This window comes from Orcinus orca, chromosome 5 (genome assembly GCF_937001465.1).
Source record: "Orcinus orca chromosome 5, mOrcOrc1.1, whole genome shotgun sequence".
Lineage (NCBI taxonomy): Eukaryota > Metazoa > Chordata > Mammalia > Artiodactyla > Delphinidae > Orcinus > Orcinus orca.
In genome coordinates, this window is record NC_064563.1 from 138,493,983 (window position 1) to 138,515,392 (window position 21,410).

Genomic DNA, 21,410 nt, shown 5'->3' on the forward strand with positions numbered 1-21,410 from the left:
AAAGGAATGTCTGGAACTAAAAACACTAGTTTTTTTTTTTTAATTGAAGAATATTTGATTTACAATGCATTAATTTCTGTTGTACAGCAAAGTGATTCAGTTATACATATATATACATTAAAAAAATTATTTTCCATTATGGTTTATCACAGGATATTGGGTATAGTTCTCTGTGCTGTACAGTAGGACCTTGTTGCTTATCCATTCTATATGTAATAGTTTGCATCTGCTAACCCCAAACTCCCAGTCCATCCCTCCCTCCCCCCCTCCCCCCTTGGCAACCACAAATCTGTTCTCTATGTCTGTGAGTCTGTTTCTGTTTTGTAGATAGGTTCATTTGTGTCATATTTTAGATTCCACATATAAGTGATATCATATGGTATTTGTCTTTCTCTTTCTGACTTACTTCACTTAGTATGATAATCTCTAGTTCCATCCATGTTGCTGCAAATGGCATTATTTCATTCTTTTTTTTATAGCTGAGTATATGTATATATGTACCACATCTCCTTTGTCCATTCCTCTGTCAATGGATGTTTTTGTTGTTTCCATGTCCTGGCTATTGTGAATAAGGCTGCTATGAACACAGAGGTGCATGTACCTTTTTGAATTATAGTTTTGTCCAGATATATGCCCAGGAGTGGGATTGCTGGATCATATGGTAGCTCTATTTTTAGTTTTTTGAGGAACCTCCATACTGTTCTCCATAGTGGCTGCACCAGCTTGCATTCCCACCAACAGTGTAGGAGGGTTCCATTTTCTCCACACCCTCTCCAGCATTTGTTATTTGTAGACTTTTTAATGATGGCCATTCTGACTGGTGTGAGGTGATACCTCATTGTACTGTTGATTTGCATTTCTCTAATAATTAGTGGTGTTAAGCATCTTTTCATGCACCTATTGGCCATCCGTATGTCTTCTTTGGAGAAATTTCTAAAAACACTAGACATCATGTCACATCACACTATCTATCACATCACACTATTGTTGTACCACCCATGGATCTATTCTCAACCCTTGATACTCTGAACTTCTTTCCGAGATTGTCCTTGTTTAGCTCTGGTCTACTCATATCATCGCTATATAAGTCTACTCTCCACATCTACCCCTGATGTGACGGTGGCACACATGTTACATGGCCAAAACAGAAATCAATTTCTACCTCCCTTATGTTGTTCACTCCAATACAGTAGGAATGCATCCCCCTCCACCCCCTCTTGACTCCCTAAGGCCCACCCTGCCACCCTGCCCCTTCTTTCATGGAGCTTAACCTGATCACTCTGTTGCTCAGTAGTGGCATTCTTCTCAAGTCCTAGAGCACTTATTGTCACTCATTCTGTTCTCACTGAGCATGTGCTACATGGTATTGTTGTTTTGTGAGATCACGACTCTCTAAGGGACGGAGACTCTGCTTCTTTCCCTGCTGTGTCTCCAGGACACTGCTGAGCACACAGTAGGTACTCATCAGACATTTTCTTAACAGATGAATTCTGCTAACAAGGTTTGAGCCTCCTCAAAAGAAGAGGCTATGTCTTATACCTCTAGAGAATCACAGAGTCTGAAAAGTTCATGGCTCTGAATGCGTCTTTGTGCATGATGGTGATGGTGAAGTGAGACAAAGGTATAGCGCTCATCCTAGAATTGAGAAAGTATTTTTAAGTTAGGAAAGTCCTGATAAAACACTCCCATTACTGCATACTCAAGCAGGCCATATCTGGGTCCTCTATATTAACTCTTTCCTTGACAAAAACTTTGATTTTGTTTATTGGGGTATCTGTAGTGTAACACAATCATTCCACACATCTGAAACCACCCAAATAATGAGCATGTGTTAAGTACCTAATATGTGTCTAGCGCTGGGCGTGGAGAAATGGAGAATGAAAAAGAAATGAAGATTGTTTCAAGAGAAGTGCTTGTCTCTCAAAGAGTTTAGAGTCTAGCTGGGGAGTCAAGTCATATATACCCCAAATAACAAGACGGAAAGAGCTTGGTTACACAGCAGAGACCCTAAAAGAAGGTCTAGCAGCTAAAGAATTAGGAGATCAGAAATTCCTAGAGGGATCAATGAAAGCTTCACAGACATGGTGGGGCTTAGGTTGGAGCTTATATTACTAGGTCCTCGGTAAGAGGAGAATGCCTTTGCAAATACCCAACAGGTTTAAGCATAAAGAACAATACTATGTACGATTAATCGAACGCACAGCTTATTAATCTCATAAGCCTATTAAATACTGTTCTTCAAATGCCACTTGCCCAACAAATAACATAAAACCTAGGAATTTACAAATTTTAAAATTTCCTGATATTTAAACTTGAGTACAAACTTCTTTTTTCAAATTTTCCTAATCACCAATAAAAATCACAAGCCTACTGTACTGGATTCTTTTACATGCTTCAAAAAATTTGAATATTATCACAATGATAATGAAACTTTGTTACAATTACACTTAAAACAATGATAAAAGTACTAGAATCATGGACCTAATTTGTTTACTTTATTATCTTTCTACTTATATTTCCTTTAATCCATTACTGAGGTTACAGTGACTATACAAGATAGTAATTTCTATACTTTCCCAGGGTTATAATAATTTATCAGACCCAAAGTCAAAGTATCACCTCAGCCTAGTCAAGGTAGCAGGTTCTAGGTTTTATATCAATTGACTCTTGTTGGGTTATAAGATGTGGTTAAACATCGAAGGACATTCAATTCTGAACTTCCAAATTGGGTTCCTTTTATAATTGAATTTTGATTGCTATGTTTGGGGAATGCCTTCTCTTTGCCCTGCTATGTTCTCTCTTCACCTTCCTCCACCCTGATCTCTGCCTTGGGGGCCTGACCTATATGGCACATGGATGGGATCATGGAGCCTGCCTTCTGGTTGGGTTTGGTGCTATAGCAGGGAGCCCAACCTGAGACCAGAGGCAGGGAGTAGGTTGGCACCATGGTCTGACTCCCCTGGCCCCTCCTTGTAAAATGGCCTTGGCTGGCTCTGTCCCTCACAACTCCTCTCAAGATGGCCCTCTCCACATGACCCTCACATTGCATATTCTGGGGACCTCTCCTTTCCCCATCCAGCAGGTGGATGGAGGGGCCATGCATGAGAGCACCAATGTTGCTAACCTGGGATTTCTGCACCACCCCTTGCGGTTATGCTCAGCTGCCCACACCTTTGTAATTACCCCTATGTCCCCACCTTGAATGCTTCCGTTTTGCCATGACACTTGTTTTTTTATTGGGGTCCTATCTGTGGCCTTGGTAGAGGCAGATATGTACTCAGATGCTCTGATGCCCGAGGGGGTAATCTGCCTGGTTAGCCAAAGGCAGGGAAAAGAGGGGGTCTCAGGGGAAGTGTGCTAACTCTGCAACAAGAGTTTGGTCCAGTTTGGTCAATACGGCCCAGACGGCTGACCTCAGGAACTGGCCTGCCGTGGACACCTCCTGCAGTGAGGGGACGAGGGATCTCCCAGCAAGCGGGAAGCCATCCAAGATGATAAACTTGGTTCAGGGACCAGAATGATCTTCAAGGTGGGAATTCTACCTTCAAGGATCATCACGGACCACCAGCAACAAAAACATTCATGAAACCCATTGTCATAGGAAATCTTTAAACGAACCCCAGGCTGTTGCTGCAGCTGAGTGCTCAGCAGAGCCTAGCTCTTCCTTTATTAAATTGGCATCATTACTATCATTGCTTGACTTCAGATGTGCTCCCTCAGGCGAGCCGGTGATTTGTGAGGTCCCATCTGCATGGACAAACTGGAGAGCTAAGGCAATTACGCGGATAATTCAAGCAAGAGCCTGGCTTTACTTAAGCTCTATAATCACCTGAAGAGCCTGTTTTTCAGAGCGTCTCCAATGGCACATTCAGACAAAAACAATTTTGTTTTCTGGATGATTGCCTCACTCTTTTGGCCGTGTGACTTCAGCCCCAGTGGAAAAGTGATATTCATCATGCTCTGGTCCTGGAGCCTGTGGAATCAATAAAGATGTCGCGACTGAGACCGGTAACAGCTCCAAATGTGCATAGCCAAAAAAAAAAAAAAAAGAAAGAAAGAAAGAAAAGAAAAAGAAACCAGAGCTGTTCGTGCTCCCTTTGCACAGCTCCCTTCTCGCCCTGCTCCCCACCTCGTGGCCAGGATTCATGCAAGGCCTAACAAGATGGCTGGGGCCTGGGCCCTGCCCCTCCCTCATTACTTTTCTGGGTGGTGGTCACCCTGCAGAGGTGAATCATCCATGGAGCTCATTTAAGTGGTACAGGAGCATCCTCTGCTCACATCTGACTAATGAAAACCTTAAGCCAGTGTTAGCGAGGCGACTGGACACTTTGTGCCAACCAGCTTGCTGGGTCTTGCTGGGCCATGAGCATGGTCAGGACACATGGGAAGCTGCCTTGGTGATATGATTTGGAGGGTGCAAAGACCCTTGGCCTTCGAGGGTGTCTGGAATTCTACTGTTCGAGATGCATTTCTTTATCTCTCCAAGTGTTGTCTACCTCTAAGAGCCTCCTACTGAAATATTACCTCTAAGAGAAGGGGTAGTTCCTTAGACCACAGGAGCAAAAATAAGAAGAGCTAATGCTTATTCAGTGCTACTTCATCCTTACAACATTCACAGGAGAGAGGTACTGCTATCCTGCCCATTTTACAGATGTGAGGTCCAGGGCACAGAAAGGTTCAGTAACCTGCCCTAAACCACACAGCCAACAACCTGGCCAGTCCACTTGGAGACTGTGACAGAACTGCTCCTCTCTTCTTCCTCTTGGGGACAAAGTTGGGTCTCTCTCCAATGGTGGCAACTCAGCAGGGGAAGTGAGTGCAGCATAGCTGGCTTTGATGGGGGAGGAAATGAGGACGACGCAGAATCCAGGATGCAGATTGAGGGGTCGGGGCCTCAGGTGTGAATGTCAAGGTCTTCTCGAGACAGCTTGGAAGATCTCTGGAAGAGGACAGGCCCCTCCAGTCTAAGGTTGCCCTGGGTGGGCCAGGGTGTGGGTGCCCTAGGGCCCCACAGTTGAGTGAACATAGACGGCAAGAGGGGAGCAGATATAGACATGAGGCAGGATATGCTCAGTGGAGCCTGATTCCTCACCATCATGTTCTGGCTCTGCTACTTTTTCAAAGGGACACCCTGGGAAAGAAAGTTTATCCTCTCTGGGACTCAGTTTCCTCACCTGTGAAATGGGAATGAGGATGGCAACTGTACCTAACCTCTGGGGTTGTTGTGCAGACAGAATAGCTGAGTGATGGCTGGCCCAAGGTGGGTATTCAGTGCCACTCATCAGTGCAGTGGGGCAGTGCAGAGTGGCTTGGGTTGGGGGGTCTCCGATGGATGTGGGAAGATGCTGAGGAGGGGCTTGCTTAGACTGGGGGAAAGTTGGGGAAGACTTGGAGGAGATGGAGATGAGCCAGGTGGGCTGGCACATTTGGGGTGGAGGAAGTCGTGGATAACAGAGGGGAAGGAGGTGACACCTCCAGCAAGCCAGTGATTGACCTCCAGGTGCCTCTGGACTGCCTGGAGATTTGCTGTGTGATTCTGCAATTTCCCCAAGAGGCCAGGTGTCTCAGCCAGGCCAGGTCACTCATTCTCCTGCTCATAGCCTTGTGCTTCTTCTGCCTCCCTCCCAGTGGGGATGGGAGTTTGCCCAGGGGCTCCATATTGGGCCTTGGGAGCGAGAGTTTCGTTTGGTGGAGAGGTGGGCCGGCAATCAGACTTCAGACATGCTGGAGTGAGCAAGTGGCTACAAGATGCGGTGGTGGGCAAAAACCTTGTGATGAAGAATCTTGGTGAAGAAGATGTGGTGCATTATCACAATGGAATATTATTCAGCCATGAAAAAAGGGGGAAATTCTGCCATTTGAGGCAACACAGATGGACATTGAGGGCATTCTGCTGAGTGAGGTAACTCAGACAGAGAAAGATAGATACTCTATGGTCTCAATTATGTGTGGGATCTAAAAAAGCCAAAATCATAAAAACAGAGCAGAATGTGGTTACCAGGGGCTGGTGGGCAAGGAATTGACTGGGAAGGTATTACTTAAGGGTACAAACTTGCAACCAATAGTTAAATAAGTCCTAGAGATCTAAGGCACAGCACAGAGATGATAGTCAACTATACTGTATTATAAAGTTCACAGTTGCTAAGAGTCTAGATCCTAATTGTTCCCACCAGAAAAAAGAAATACTAATTTTGTGATGAGACACGGATGTGAGCTAACACTACTGTGGTCATAATATTATAATACATAAATGTATCAAATCAACATCATGCACTTTAGGCTAACACAATATTATATGTCAATTATATCTCAATACAATTCTTAACATTTAATTTAATTTAATTTAAAAAAAAAGGAATTTTGGCCATGAGAGATGGTCAGCTAGGGAAGAGAATGAGCTCAGGAGAAGATGATTTTTTAACGTCAGGAAGGAGCCTGTGGGTGGGAGGGAGAAGCCGAGAAAGCTGTGAGAGGAAGGTCCTCTGAGGTGAGGGCAGACACTGCACAAGAGTTTAGTAGAAAACTGTTGGCCCTGGGGAGAGTGGGGGTGCTGCTCTCCTGAGGCCAGGTGGAAGGAAAAGATGACGGACCTGGAGGAAAGTCGTTATCAGGGACTGCGAACGGTAGCTGCGTAAATGAAGACAATTCACTTTTCATGACCAGAAAATCCTGGGGTCAAGTTATCAGCCAGGAATGAGAGAATATTAAAAGTTGAAGAACACTGATTTAATGTAAAGCTGTACATTTGTCTCCGGTGTCATGGTTCACTGAGTGTTGTTATACATCATCTCATTTAAATAGAGAGGACAAATCTGAAATAGCTGCTGGGGTGAGCCAACTTTGCAGGGCCTGAGTGTTTATAGAAAATTATGTCCAAAAGGAGAAACTCAGGCAGAGAATCTGGGGCCATCAGAAACTGAGGGTTAAGAGGGTCCTTTCATTTAGAGATATTAAGGCAAAGAAGTGGTGTGTGGCCATGATCTGAGCCAGTGCTGGTGGGGAGAACTTTTAGGGAGATTCTAATTAATCAGATTAGAGGTTAAAATTCAGAGGTGGTCAAAGTCCAGTATTTTCAAGGACAAGCAAACTAAATGTACCTCAGCGTCCAGGACTGTTAGTGAAGGATGTAACCCATCATTACCTGTGGTCACAGAGTCCCCAGAAATCCTACTACACAAAAAAGGCTCAGTGTTCAGGTCTCAGTTCTCCCGTGTGTCACATGGCACAGATATGCGAGTCTTATAGAATCACCAATCCTTTAAAAAGATGATCTCTTTGGGGGAAAGAAAACAGATTATATCAGAGCAAAATCATGCCTGACCAATTTATTAGAGTTTGACATGAAGGTGAGTAGCCTTGTGGATATAATTTATATAGACTTTCAACAAAGCTTTGTCTTGTCAAAGGCTACTATGTGATACTGACCTTCTGTGAAATAGGTGAGGATGTAAAGTTATGAAGAGGGATCAGTTTAGGGAATAAATGTTCCCCCTGGAGTTGGGTAGCCTGGTGGCCCAGAGAGGGCGAAATCTCCAGGGCTGCCAAAAACGCTAAATTCTTTGGTGCTAAATCATCAAATCAATGGATAGAGATTCTAGGTACATTTGGTAGGGCCCACCCATAAGCAACACATACACATTGATTGATCTCTAATAATAGTAACAACAATCTTAACTTTCACAATTATTTAGCACACGCCTGCTCTACGTTAGACCCTGCTCCAGGTGCCTTGTCATTTGTGATCCTAACCCTTACAAGAGCCCCGCAAGGCAGAAACAAATATTCCTAATCTACAGATGAGGAACAGAAGCTTAGAGAGAGGTCCCAGGATTTTTGTTCTTTGGCCAGCGCATTAAATTGCTAGGGCTACATACAAAATACTACAGACCGGGTGGCTTAAACATCAGAAATTTATTGTCTCACAACTCTGGAGGCTGGAAGTCCAAGATCAAGGTGTCAGCAGGTTTGGTTTCTTCTGAGGCCTCTCTCCTTGGCTTGTAGATGGCCGCCTTCTGGCTGCGTCCTCGCGTGGGCTTTCCTCTGTTTGTGTCTGTGTCCTAATCTCGTCTTATAAGGACACCAGTCAGAAAGGATTAGGGCCCACCCTAAAGGTGGCTCACCTCATTTTAACTTAACCACTTCTTTGAAGACCCCATCTCCAAGTACAGTCACATTCAGAGGTATTGGGGGTTAGGGCATCAACATGTGATTTGGGGGGGAAATGCAGTTCAGTCCATAGCTGACAGCAAGTAGAGTGAACTAGGGGAAAATGGGATTAGCATGGCCATGGGACTCTAGTTAGAGCCCCTCTCGGAAGCAGGGAAGGTGTATTTCCCCTGGGGTAGTTGGGGAGCATGGGGGCAGTAAAGGAATTCCACAGTAAGCTTCCGTAATAGGCTATGAGGGGAAAGCACCTCTCTCTCCCCTCTTCCTACACACCCTCGTTTCCATCCCCCGATCTTGTCTTTCCTCTAGGTCAAAAGTACTGAGTTGCTCTATACATTTCCTTCACCCTAGGGTCTAAAATACAGAGTTATAATGGGAGACTGGGTCACCCCCAAGCCCAGCTCAGGGCCAAGTCAGAGCCGCTGGAGAGTTGCCCCAAACCCAGCCTTATTCCATAGCACACAGCTGAGATGGAGTGTGTGGAATGGGGCTGAGGTTACTGGAATTCTCTTCCAGGCTGACTTCCATGCAAAAGCCTGCATTTTCTCTGCATTCAATTTGTAGCAAAGTAAACAATTTGTAGCAAGTAAACAGCGTGCCTATGTGGACCGGGCTTCAAAGAGGCCTTTTGTTCTAAAGGATATTTTCAAATTCTTCATTAGTTATAAAAGCTATTTTAAAGCTCTTTCCCAGACACCCAAATACCTCTCATATGAAGACGAAGAAAGAAGAAACAAACTCACAAAACTTTTGAATAAGAAGGAATGGTCATTTGTAGCCCCGACTTCTAGTTGGTCAAGGAGGCAGGGTTTACAGGGCCCTTTTGGTGTCCAGTCCTGTATGAGGCTCAGAGAGATGAAGACAAGGAAGATGAGCCTCCCGCTGTGAGGGAAAAGGGGGTGACGATGATGAGCGATTGGAAACTGGCTGCAGAGGACCGTAGAACCCTCCCAAGTTTGCAGCCCTGCTTGGGAGGAATCTGAAGGACGCAGGGCTGCACAGCTCCAGGGGGCACCTTTCACCCTGGCAAAGCTCAGCTATTTGTCTCAACTGCATGTAAGGGGTACCCCTGCAGGGGCGCAAAACCGAGGTACACCTGGGCCAGGCGCCAGGCGACATGTAGCCGCGGAGGCGGGCTGCGGCGAGGGGGAAGCAGGGCTGGGTGGCGGGATGCCTTGGGGAGGCTACTACCGAGTCCTCAATATGCCATCAAAATGCTTCGCCCTCCACCGCCCGGGCACCTCGAGAGTGGCAGCTCGTGTCCGGTCCCCCAGGGCCCAGCAGGACACCCCCTCCCGCACGCGCATCAGTCTTCCCAGAGGCTGCAGCAGGCTCTTCCGTGGAGGGGGCGGAACAGCTCTCAGGCTCTAAGAAGCAGGCTGCCCACGGAGGAATCACCACCTCTTCACAAACGCTCCCGAGAGGCTCCCGCAGCCCTGCTGCTCGCGGGCTGGTCACGATGGAAGGCACATCAGAGTCCCCTAGGTCGCACCAACCCCTCCTCACACAGACGAGGACGCTGAGACCCAGCGAAGGACGCCAACGCACAAGGCGCCGTGTGACGTGAAGTGGGATTCCTCAGTTTCCATAGTGAGAACTGTTACCCTTTACATGATGGCATTTACTCCCATTATGACGTCAGTACACTCATCTTGAATACTCGACCTGTGATCAGGGCAAGAACAGTTACATCAGATCCTTTCCTAGGAGCAGATTTGGGCGGGGGAGGAGGGAAGACCCTAAGCTGTCCTTGGTGGTGGTGGGGAGGGGGCTGTGGACCGGCAGGAAGGTGGGCAAGAAGCAGTGAGAAAGCAGAGAGGGGCAAGTCTGCACGCTACACAATATTGCCTCCATCTGGCCTGGCTTGGACTGAATGATTGTGATATTATCCAGAAAACTTAGGATGCTGACCAAAGACTTCTCCAGATGCTCAGAAGTTGTACTTCCAAGCATAATTCTTGGCTCTCCGAGAACCACGAGTAATTGATGACAACCTCCCACCCTCCTTCTCCACATCCTATTCTTTCCAGCTCCTAGACAGATAGATTTTCTTGTTTGCAGGCTCATTCATTCCAGGCTGTGCAGCAATCTCAGATTTGACAAATGCAAGCACAGTGTGGTCGCCTTCATCTGTGTTCACCTGGTCCTCATTAGGGCCATCAGAGGAGGCCAGTGCCTGGTTTTGTGATTAGCGGTTCCCCCTCCACGTGGGCTTGAAAGCTCTAGGCGGCCTCTTGTTTGCATGGAGGCCTCGGAGGACAATGCCAGGCTCAGCTCCACGTTTTCCACATGACTGATGGCATTCAAAGCCTTGCAGTCCCAACAGGCACATTTCTTGACCGGCTTTGTTTCTCGTTGGTTCAGGTGGAATAATAAGGTTTTTTTTTTCTGCCAGGAATGTCAACGTGTGGTTGGGAAGTTGGCAGTTTTCTATAAGGAGGTAGGGAAGTCGATTGGTAAATGCCTGGGTGCCTGGTGCCAACAGTCAGAAAGGTTGTTTCAGTATTTCTCATTCTTAGCGAAGCAAGGTGGTATGCCCTAAGGGGTAGGGTGGGCTGACGCAAGGAGTTTTCCTGGGGGGCTTGTGATGCCCCTTGCTAGCAGGCAGGCTGTTGTTAAGCCCTGCTTCATGCATTCTCCTAGGCCAAGTTGGGGTTGGGGTGAAGGGTGGGGTACGGGGTGCTCTGGGATTCGTCTTTCATTTCTGCAGCTGGGAGAACGCTTGGCCTCTGCCAAAGCCTTTTGTCCCATTTTTCTCTTGCTTCATTGGGACATTTCCGGAATGAAATATATTCAACTAGTCCTCAGCTTCAGGAGGTAATTGAATATCCAAATGCTGGTCCTTCCATTGTCCGATGACCAGAACCAGCTGAAACACTCAATTTTGCAAAACAGTCATGCTCTAGCCATTTCCCTAATTATCTCTTCCAATTATAGTGTCTTCACATCCTCTTCTTATTGAGGTGTTTGGGGCCCATATGGATTCTGAGAATTCTTAGGATAAATTCCACTCTTCAGGCACCAGAGGCATTAGGCAAAGTCGCCTTCTCTTAGGGTGTTTTGTTGTTTTTTTTTTTTTTTTTTGCGGTACGTGGGCCTCTCACTGTCGTGGCCTCTCCCATTGCAGAGCACAGACTCCGGACGCACAGGCTCAGCGGCCATGGATCACGGGCCCAGCCGCTCCGCGGCATGTGGGATCCTCCCGGACCGGGACATGAACCCATGTCCCCTGCATCGGCAGGTGGACTCTCAACCACTGCGCCACCAGGGAAGCCCTCTTAGGGTGTTTTGTTCTACTGTACTTTGACATGGATTCCAAAGTCTGCATCTTACCAAAGACAGGCTATCGTTGTAATTATTATTTTGAAATGGACACATTGCTGAGCTCCTGGATCTGAGCCTGAAGATAAACATGGGTACTCAGGGGCCTTGAAACCCATCCTTGCGGGTTGCCGATCCTTGCAGGCTTGTCAGAACAGTACCAGACTAAGCGGAAAGCTGGCACTCCCTACCCGGGCCAACACTTTGGGGCTTTTGTCAATTGGGCAGGCGTGCAAATCCTCAGAGATACTCTCCATGGAAAGCCTGTTTCTTTATGTCCTTTGGCTCGGACCTTGGCCAGTGTTGGCAACGTAGCCTTGAGCTGCCCTGAGTGACCTTGACGTTTCTTCATTTGGGCCTCTGCGCTCTAGGCTCCAACTTGACTGCTTATCTTGGAGCAGGAAGGAGGGGTGACCCATGGTCTGGTTTCTTGGCCTCTGGAATTGAGAAGAAGCTTTGGGGTTTGGAAGAGTCCAGTTTCTGACAAGACAGGTGGAATGGGAATTCGAGAGGTAGGCTTTAGAATGACCAAATGGGGAGGGAAGATGGCAAACAAGCAGGGAGTCTGTGTTTATTACCCTGTGCTAAACGTATATCTGGTGTCACTCAGAGTTACTGAGCACCTGGGGAATTGTATCCTTTTACCTAGCCAGGTACCCCCAGACATGCAAATGCGTTAGCTCTGCAGCCATATATGATGCTTTGTCCAATGTGGCGACCTTCCGACCCCACTGAGTATCACTCACAAGCTGTCCCCTGGCAGATCCTGGCACTGCAGGGGTGGTGGCCGTCCACAGTTCCTCCTGTAGGGGACCACCTCTCCATTCCTCCCTGCCACTTCTGGCTTCCCTCAAAGCTTTCTATATCCCCATCTCTCTCCCCTTACCAGAAAGACACCAGAGAAAGAGGGGGAAGTCCCCCTATTTGGGGAGTTCCCTCTTTTAGTTCCTTCTTTGGTTCTTTTTTTTTTTTGCGGTACTCAGGCCTCTCACTGTTGTGGCCTCTCCCGTTGCAGAGCACAGGCTCCAGACACCCAGGCTCAGCGGCCATGGCTCACGGGCCCAGCTGCTCTGCGGCATGTGGGATCCTCCCAGACCGGGGCATGAACCCGCGTCCCCTGCATCGGCAGGTGGACTCTCAACCACTGCGCCACCAGGGAAGCCCCCTTCTTTGGTTCTTAACCTCGAACAGTCCCTTGTCCCACCTAGGTGTCACTGTTTCAAGGTGGCCTGCCTTTGGGACCTGATTTTATTGTCTTTGGAAAACAAGCCCAAGAGGAGAGCCGAAATTCAAATATAGAACATGTTCCTGAAAATAAGGGAATCCTCACATCCATTGTGACTGGGATGATATGGGAACTTATGTGGAAGGTGGGTGCAAAGAGAGGGGAAGGGAGCTGGGATGCATGGGGGTGAAGGGAGGCCAAGTCAGCCATCCTGTCTCAGAAGAACCTCAGCTGGGTCACAGGAAATGCCTTCCTAGGGTTGTCATGGAAACCTCAGGGCTATAGTGTCAGGTCACTTTTTTTTTAACAGGGGCCCTAGGTAGGTAGATGGAAGAAATGTGCATGATCTTTTGCAGTCTCACCACTTCCCCTGAGAATCAGCAAAGTACAAAGGCCCAGAGGCTCAACCCAAGGAATAAATTCAGCTCACTCCTGACTTATGCTTCTTCAGTGTAGGAACCATGCCTACTCATCATTGCATTTCAAAGTCAACTGCAGTTCCAGGCTCAAAGTAAAGGCACAAGAAGTGCTTTCTGGTCTGAAGGAGCCCAGGCTGGCCAGGGCCCAAATATGAGGAGAAAAACCAAAAAAATTAAAATAGTTGGGAATTGGATCCAGAGCCATGCATGTCTTTAGATGCTGGGTTAAGAGGGTCCATAGACAAATGAGAATCATGAGAAGGCATTAAAATATTTTTCCTTGTCAATTTTCAAATAACGAGTACTCATTTTTATGAGTGAAACGATGCAAAGATATAGCAAGAAAACGTGGTCTCTCCCTTCATTACTCTCATTCTCTCTCATCTTGGTAAACAATTTTCTTTATCCTTAGAATTCCAAGGTTTCACCAAGTTATATCTAGGTGTGTGTCTTAAAAAAAAATAATCCTGTCTGGAACTTGGGCCTTTCAATCTACAGTCTTCAATCTTGTGTCAGATCATGGAAAATCTCTTCTGTTGTTTAACTATTACTTCTCCTTCATCATCTGTCCTCTCCCCCCATTCCAACATCTGAAACTTCTACTGTTTGAATGTCATCTCTCTTGTCTGGTCCTCTAAGTCTCTTACTGGTCCCTCTTGGTTTCCATCCCTTTGTGTTTTCATGTCATAAGCTATTTCTTTCCCTTGATCTTCTAGACCTCTAATTCACTGCTCAATCATCCTTTTTTCAGTTTATTTCCCAAGTTTTAAAATAAAGAATAGTTTTCTTTTAGTTCCAGGAAGTCCATTTCTCAGACTCTAATCATATTCTCTGAGCATCCTCATTACTTGTTCATTCAAGCTCTTTCATCAGTCTTCCTCAAGTGGGGGCCTTTTGGGCTAAAGGCTTGGTCTTTCTACACCTCATCACAGAGACCCTTAAATGCTCCTGATTTTGTAGTCCACTGGCAGGTGGATCAGGACAAGAACATCTGTCAAACAATAGCAAAGCAAGGGAAAGTTCAATAGTTTCTGCTCATAGGAGCCAGCAATAAGCCAACTGGTCAACCACTTCTCTGTATCTGAGCAGGCCATCCTCTCTTTGAGCTCCTGCGATCAAGGTCTAGATCTTAAAGAAGGTGAAGGGATGGGAAGAGCACAGGTGGGAGAATTAGCTCCAAAGAGGAGGGGAATATACCCTATTCTGACCTGCAGGACTGGCTGGAGGGGTTAGGCCCCTGTCATTTTGTGAGCAGTAAGTTAAGGGAGTTCATGGTCAGTGGTAGAGATGGGCTTGCGGTGGCCATGTTCCTCTCATTCAAAGAGAAACGGCCACGGAGCTGTGTCATTCAACCTCACAGTGCTTTCATCTCTCACAGTCACCTCAAGCAATCGATGGCTTGGGTACCGCCTCCTTATCTAACACGTTGTCAGGTGCTGTGAGGCGCAAAGGACAATCAGACAGCAGAGTTCCCACCCCGAGACACTTCCCCTGTCCCTCAAGGACTGGCTTAGCTGCCAACTCCTGAATTCTCCCTCCTCTGAGGCACCAGGATGCTGTTGCTGCACCTTCTCCCTCTCTGCTGCTCTGGGAGGATGCCGCAGCTGCCCTGGGGGCAGTTCATCTGTGCGGACACTCTGGTGTGGAGTGGTTTGGCAGGAAGGTCCCGAGGCTTTAGCTTTCCTGAGTTGTATTCAGGTTAGGAGAAGGTGGTGAAAGTGAGACTAAGGAGAAGTCAATGGTCTGGCTAGGGTAGAGCAGGGGAGTCACAGCCAGACCTCAAAGGGGAGGCCAAGTCTCCAGAAGCAGGTGGCTTTTGGTGGAGCTGAGACTTTAAGACTGACCACGTGGCCCCAGCCTTTGGCCACCATTTCCGGCAGGGTGAGGCTCAACTAGCAGAAAAGGGACATGGCCCAGGAGTCCAGTGGAAGCAGAAGTCACCACACCAAGGGTGCTGAGATGTCCCCTCTGCCTTGAGGTTTCCAAACCATCACCACCCCAAGCTCTAAGAGGCCATGACTATCTTGGGACCAGGGAAGAGAAATCTCAGAGATTTGGAATTTGAGTTTGTTTTGTTTTTTCCTAGGAAGACTGAGCATAACTGAAAGGACTGTTTAAATTTGAGGATCTAAATTATAAAGCAGATTGGATTAAAAATTAATCTTTTCCCTGTTAGCCAGCAGTAAAGACCCAAAAAAAGACAAACTATAGACAAAGTAAAGGAACTCGTTTTATTCCGTGCACATTCAGGTTGTACAGGGAATTTGAATACACACACACACACACACACACACACATATTTTCATGTTTTTTGATTTTTTTCCTAACCCCATTGGTTAGAAAATGACCTAAAATTCATAGGAGAAACCACAAAAAGACAAACAACCCGATTTAAAAATGAGTAAAGGACTTGAATAGACATTTCTCCAAAGAAGAGATATAAATGACCAAGAAGCACATGAAAAGTTGCTCAATGTGATTAGTCATTAGGGAAATGCAAATTAAAACCACAATGAGATACCACTTCAAACTCACTAGGATGGCCAAGATTGTTTTAAAAGGGGTAAATGATAAGTGTTGGTGAGGATGTGGAAAAATTAGAACCCTCATACATTGCTGACTGAAATGTAAAATGGTGCAGCCACTGTGGAAAATAGATAATTTCTCAGTAAGTTAAATATAGAATTACATACCATCCAACAATTCCACTCCTAGGTATATAAACCCCCAAACTGAAAACAGGTGTTCAAACAAAAACTTGCTCACAGATGTTCATACACAACAGCCCAAATGTCAAAAGAATGTCAATCAACAGATGAGGAGATTAACCAAATATAGTATATCTACACAATGGAATACTATTTAGCCATGAAAAGAATGAAATACCAATATATGTTGAAACATGAATGAACCTTGAAAAGATTATGCTAAGTGAAGAAACCAGACACAAAAGACCACATATTGTATGATTCTATCTATTTAAATAATCAGAGTAGGCAAATCTAGAGACACAGAAAGTGGTTTCCAGGGAGGGAGGAATAGAGAGGGACCATTTATTGGGTATAGGGTTCCCATTTGGGGTGCTGAAAAAGTTCTGGGACTAGATCATGGTGATGGTTGCACAACATTGTAAAGATGCTTAATGCCACTGAATTACACACTTCAAAATAGTATATTTTATGTTATGTGTATTTTACCACAATTTTAAAAAATCCACAGGAGTGGTATTATAGCTGAAATATCTACCCCATACTGATAATAGCCTGTATCCCCTGGGTGCTGACTCTACACTGGGCATTTTATTGATGCATAGATGATCTCATTTTGTCCTCAGAGCAATCCTAGGAGGTGGTATCATTATTCCTATTTTGCAGGTGAGGAAGCAGATTTAGAGAGCTGAAGTGGCCACCCGAGATCCCGAGCAGTTAGCCCTCCCACTGTACAGCAAGGTGAGAGAGAGGGAGGGGCTGCCGGGGTCTCCCTCCTTCTTAAAGCAGTAAGTCAGCGCTCAGGACACAGCATCCAACTTGCGAGGGCAGAGGAAGCTCCTCTCTGGCCTTGGGCTGAGAAGGCAGAGGCACCACTGTAATTGCTTCAGGCTTTGGTCTCCAATGTAGTGAACAACAGGGATGGAGGAAGGAATCTAGAAGAAGACACGCCCCGAAGCTCAAGGATCATCATCCGGGAAGGAATAGCTGGTGTTACCTGGATCCTGAACTAAGGACCTTCTGCTCTGGGAAGAATGTGGGCCTGACCCCAAGGGAAGCCACTTCTTCAATGTTTCCTAGCCCTGATGGTCAGAGTTGTCCCACACCAGCACTACACATTAGCTTACTATGAAAAAGGGGGCAAACAGGCCTGTTGAGAAAGAATGAGGGAGAAACACATGGCGGGAATCACTGAGGATGGGGCAGCTGTCTCCAAGAAAGCACTTTAGGGTGGCGGCCGCTCTGTCCTGCCGTAACAGACTGGAAGCAGAATCTCCAGTTGAAGGACAAGCTTCAAGCGCAGGTGCAGTGAATAGAAAAGACGTGCCCTTGGCAGTGGCCGACCCAGCCCTGGGCCACTGTGCCTGGGTCTCCAGTGAACTCCTGTGCAGTGTCCCCCTCACCAAGGATCATCACCAGAGCCCACTCTCTGGAGAGCAGTGATAAGGATTCTCTGTTTGGGCGGTAATTGGCATCAAAGCCAACAGTCCTGTAGTGGGACATAACTGGATTCCTGTCCTTGCAGAAACTTTGGTGCGATTGTAACTTTGGCCTCTTCTGAGTTACTAAAATAGAAGCTGCAAGTATTTTTCAGCTCTCATGCCAATGCCTATTCATTTCTAGTGGCTTCCTGGGGTAAAATGTTGAGAAGGATTCTGAGTCCATGTCTAAGGCTCAGTAGAAAAGATAACCACTGTTGATTAGTGATGTCCGCAGAGGGCAGATAGCAGAAATACATTAATGGAGGCTGGTTCCTGTCCTGCAGTTCCTGTCCAGTTGTTAAATGGTGGCTCATTTGTGGGCTGGGGCGAGCATCCGTATCATCACAAATATTCTTGTAAAAGCTTACCAAGGCATTCATGCCATGGAAAAACCTTTGGAGGTGATGATCACTCCCTTCCATCCAAGGAAACAAAGTCCCAGAAAGATTCCTCTCTTCTCCATTATCTGAGCCCCTGAGAAGCGTAGCAGTCAAGGGCTATTTCCTCCTCTTTCCCCAAGGACCAAGCTGATTGGGGGCCAGCAAGGGTCTCTTTCTCCAAGGCTGCTCTGGAGCTCTATGTGTGCCCAGGGCAGCTACAGCCTCATAGTTTGTTTCTTGTCATGGAAAGCTGAAACTTCTCAGAGCCCAAGCTAAAATACTGGCTACGGCAGAACATCCAGCTTTGTTTTTTTTTTTTTTTTCCATGATCCCCTGCTGAATTGAAACCCAGAAGCCAGCGGCCCACCTGCCAATTATTACAGTTAATTCTGTGCAAGCTTGACTCAGGAACTGAGACAGAGAGTTCTGTTTGCTGCTGGGGTGCACAGCACGGGTGGGAGGGGCTGTGACCACAGGGCTGTGAATGCCCCTGTGTGTGCCCGAGCTAGTCCTGGCAGCTGCAGCGCCCTCCCTTGCGTCGGGAGTCTGGCATCCAAGTGTGACTTCAGAGGGGCCTCGTTCTCCTTGAGTCTGCCTCTGAGATCAGAGATGTTGACGGTCAAGAACTTTTCTTCCTCCTGCTCTACGGCACGGCCACCCACTTCCCCTTCAGAACTCAGTGAAGAACACTTGTGTTTATTTTTTCCAAAGGAAAAGAGAAAACGACATTCAGGTTAAAACTCTGGGGGTTTTCTGTTGCCTTTTCTCCTCTGACCCATTGCCTTATGAGATCCTGTTAATGTGGGCAGAGAACAGGCACCCTTTGTTCCCCAGAAGCACCTTTCATGGTGGGCCATGGGCAAGTTCCAGTTTGGTCTCGCCACATGGTGACCTCAATTCTGGTTGCTCAAGGCTCTCCTAAGTTCCTTCAGGCCTGCTTTGGTTGATTCATTAGTTTATCCAGTCATCAGCTCATTTGTTCATTTGTTCCTAGCAAACCAGACAACTGGGCTGGGCATCTGGATGACAGTGGAGAGGAAGATGGGTTTCCTGCTCTCTGGGAGTGAAGTGGGAAAGTAGAGAGTAAGCAAGTAATTACAGGAATAACCGAGTACCACATGGCCAGTGTTAGTGGGGGATGCACAGGGATAAAACCCCGCTCTGACCCTCAGTAGGTGAGGCTGTGGCAGTACCCAGTATGGTACCCAGTGGTGCAAACCTATAAGAAGGAGACATAATCTAGACCGTGGGGAGGTGCAGTCGGGAAATGGTCCCTAACTTCCTTGGCATTTAGGTGGACGGCTGAACAGTGAGTTGGATGAAGCAGAGAGTGGATCTGGGTGGTGGGACAGCAGGTCTCAGGAGAGGAAACAGTGTGCAAAGGCCCCCAAAGCCCATGGCTCCTTCCAATAGCTGAATTCTACAGAGACCGGAGCACGAAGGAGAACAGTGGCAGTCCAGCACGAGGTGAGCTGCAGCGGGCAGCAGGGCGGCCATGCACGGCCTTGTGAGCCATGAGAACGGGGCCTCCTTCTTCAGGACACAGGGAGTCGATGGGGTGAATTGAAGCAGAATTCGCAGCGCCACTGCTCCTGCTTCTGTCCTGTGGCCACTGGATGCTGTCTTCCCCTGACTCAGCAAGATAAGCCGTTGACCAATGTGGCTGCCTGTGTTGGAGACCATGCCAGGGCCAAGGCTGGTATAAAGATGATGAGACACAGACCCTGATTCCAAGGAGCTCACCTATAAGTGGAGTGGATGGACCTGGAGGTGGGTGACCTCATCAACCAGAGGAGGGAGCCATGACTTCTTCCAGGAGGGGAGGGGCTGGAGGATGTCTGGAGAGGAACTGAGACTTGAATGAGTCTTATGGAGGAAGCCAGTCCAGTCCTGAGGCCAGGGGTCCAGTGGTAGGAAGGCCATGGTGAGTTTGAGACCAGGCTTTGGAGGGAATGTTAAATTGGGCTGTCTCCTTACCCTAGAACATTCGAGCCTCCCGATCGACCCAGGCAGTGGGTGGCTGATTGGAACCATATGTTGGAACAAGTCTTCTCTTGTTGGTGCAGGAGGGGGGCTTCCTTCCAAACACAGTGTTGAGAAAGGAGCTGGCTGGGAGGGGCAGTGCTGGGCTGGTCCCTCTTTGATAAAGAGCTCCATCCTCTGTGATGGACAGGAAACAAAGGATCCCAGGTTGTGACTTCTCCCTTGCATTTTGGACGTGCTGACCCTGGGAGATTTCTAGACCAGAAAAGTGATATTTAAAAAACTCATACCTGCCCAGGGTCCCAGGGGATCCTGTGCCCTGTGCTCCCTTCTGGTCTCAGCTGCAGCAAATGTCTCCCGACCATGACCCAACTCCCAGTAGCCACCTTAATCACACAGTATAAGCATCTATTTTAGTTACATAAACACAGTTGTCTACATTTGGACTCCGGGGCTGGCTGCAGGAATTTGTAAACAGCATGGCGTACGTGTTTCACAGAAAGTTGCCAGGACGTGCTCCTTTCCTGCAGCCTGTTGTCCAGTTTTCCCTTTTATAGAGAGTCTGGCTGGGAAAGAGAGACAGAACTTATTTGGGAACAGTGGGCAATCTCTCAGGCAAATTCCTGTCTCCCACTCCTGCAACCACTACCTCCTCTTCTGAAATGTTGAGGTCTGGTGGGGAATTAAGGCTGCTCCTGAGTTATGAGTCCCTTGTAAATACTGGCTTCTCACAAATATACATATAAACCTCACGAAAAACAAATTTGGGGAGATTTTATTCTCGGAAGGGTAACAAGGAATTCTGAAGTTTGAGGCAGGTTCTAAAAAAATGTTGGGCACTGCTCTCTGTATCAGGGCCGAGACCCCGTTTGACATCACGACATTCCCTTTGCTACTCCCACCTAAGAGCTTTCTTCAGTTTCAAGCAGGGGCTGCTAACGTTCTGGAATGAAGGTATGCTTGGAGCCACAGAGAAGTGGTAGCCTCAAGCGGAAGAGAGACATTCATTCTTTTCCTTCATTTAACAATCATTAATGAAGCATCTATCTGGATTAGATGCTGTATTCCTCATGGTGGACCTTGCAAGATGTCTAACACCAACCATCGGCAACAAAAAGCTTCAGTGAAAGGTGGAAACATTAAGAGTCATGTAGATGGGACTGCCCTGGTGGCGCAGTGGTTAAGAATCTGCCTGCCAAGTCAGGGGACATGAGTTTGAGCCCTGGTCCAGGAAGATCCCACAAGCCTCGGAGCAACTAAGCCTGTGCGCCACAACTACTGAGCCCATGTGCCACAACTACTGAAGCCCATGCACCTAGAGCCCGTGCTCCACAACAAGAGAAGCCACTGCAATGAGAAGCCCACACGCCACAACAAAAAGTAGCCCCCGCTTGCCTCAACTAGAGAAAGCCGGTGCGCAGCAACGAAGACCCAATGCAGCCAAAAATAAAATAAATAAATAAATACATTTTTTTTAAAAGGGCTGTGCCACTCTGCCACCCTCACTAACAATATATGAGAATATCTATTAAAAAAACAAAGAGTCATGTAGATGGATTTAGAATGGCAAAGGGAGTTGAGTTTTATTTAACACACACACGTTTGCTAAATGAATGAGTGAATGAATAATAGGTCTGCGACTGAGACTGAAGCCTGCTACAGTGGTTGGAATTGAATCCTAATCTTAATTTCACTGCAAGTTAACTTTTACTAAAACTTAAAGCTAG

General features: G+C 47.0%; 1 long non-coding RNA gene across 1 annotated transcript; it reads right to left on the bottom strand.

The window, feature by feature from the left end:
- Window positions 1-8,028: 8,028 nt before the first annotated feature.
- On the bottom strand, window positions 8,029-9,673 carry LOC125964444 (uncharacterized). Its single transcript, XR_007477439.1, has 3 exons — window positions 9,358-9,673; window positions 8,910-9,048; window positions 8,029-8,067 (listed from the first exon to the last, which is right to left on the bottom strand). It is a non-coding gene; the product is annotated as an uncharacterized LOC125964444 (long non-coding RNA).
- Window positions 9,674-21,410: the final 11,737 nt, after the last annotated feature.